We start from the raw sequence: 1,589 nt of genomic DNA, 5'->3' as shown, positions 1-1,589 counted from the left end.
AGAGAGAGAGAGAGAGAGAGAGAGAGAAGCAGCAACATGTTGGAGTTCAGAGAAGAACTGCATCAACGGGTTTGAGAAGAGCTTCAGAAGAAATGCAGCAGCAGCAGCAGCGCTAGGAGAGATGGGACAGTCACAGGCAGCAAGGAGCAGAGAGGAGAGGTAGCAGCGGGCAGAGAATCGACAGCAGAGAGATGGAGTTAGAGGAGCAGCAGTAGGGACGTGGGGGAAGAGAGATGCAGCGGCAGAGCGGCGCCACCGCCGGCGACTGCCTCCCTCACCCTGCGCCCCTTCTCCTTCTCATTTCTTCCTCTCTTTCCTCTCTCCCTCATGCCATATCTCTCTCTTTCTCTGGATGAGCAGGACAGCAGCGCCATCGGAGCAAGCTGCCACACCAGCCGCCTGAACCCTCGACGCCGCGCCCAGATCCGCCATCTTCCTCGCGCCGCCCGCCGCCCGCCTACCCGTTCCGATGAACTCCAGCGCCGCCTGCCCATTTGGACAGAGTCTGCCGGCTGATGAAGAGCGGTGACGGCGAAGGAGGAGGAGAGAGAGGAGTTGGGGGAAGGTGCGGCGCCGGCGTCGAGTGTCGCCGGTGGTGGAAAGCCGCAGGGGTGGGGGCGGCGCACGGCGGAGGGGCGGCGGCGGCGCGCGGCGGAGGGGTGAGGGCAGACTGCGACGGCGCTTGGCGGGGGCCGGCGGCGCGCTGGAGGTGGAGACGGGGGAGGTAAGCATGTTTTTTTTCTTTTCCATCGCCCGTACCTGTTCAGTTTGACATATTAGGAGGATTGCGGGTTAATTTCTGAAAAACGAAGGGACTTTTCTGCAAAAGCGCCGACGACGTACGAGCAGAAGCGATCTGTGGTTTATTAGTAGGGAAAGATAATATATGACATGCAACTTACACAAAGCATATCGTTAAATTCGTATGTGAAAGAAGCTTCCAATGATATAATTTTTATGTTATACATCTCATGTACTATTAATCTTGTCAATAGTCAATTGTCGTCTTAAAAACACATTAAGCCCTATATAAATGGAAGGAGGGAGTTGGTAGGATCAAGTACTCTACCAGGTCTAGGGCGTAGGTGGTAAGGGAAGGATGGAGGGAGACGTGGCGAGGATCGGGCGCGCCGGCGGCAGGGCGCCGTCGCGGCTAGGAGAAGGGCGGCGGCTAGGGCTGTTGGCGGCTAGGGTTCCGGCTCCTCAGGGAGCCGGTCAATAGGAGATAATATTCTTCTTATTGCTTGCCTTCAAAAAGAGTCTTACAACCTATATTTATATCCTAGATAACTTGTAGAAGAATCAACCTAAGATAACTTGCCTAATCTGAAAATAAAAACTAAGATAGCTTGCGGGCCTAAGCCGGCCGGCCATAACACTTCTCCCCGCCTGCGCAAACAGCTCGTCCTCAAGCTGTAAGATGGGGAAGCGCTTGCTTGAACTCTTCGAGGTAATCAACCAGCGGCAAACACCTTCTCGACATTCGGGGCGGCCAGGTCAGCGGCGACGGCGTCCTCCGGAATGTAGTCTGCCACCTCCAGGTAGAAGAGTCGCGGGCAGGCGTGGCCGGGCTTGTAGGGTTCGTCGCA

The sequence above is a fragment of the Triticum aestivum genome, chromosome 1A (assembly GCF_018294505.1).
Source record: "Triticum aestivum cultivar Chinese Spring chromosome 1A, IWGSC CS RefSeq v2.1, whole genome shotgun sequence".
Taxonomy (NCBI): Eukaryota; Viridiplantae; Streptophyta; class Magnoliopsida; order Poales; family Poaceae; genus Triticum; species Triticum aestivum.
This window is presented reverse-complemented; position numbering follows the sequence as displayed.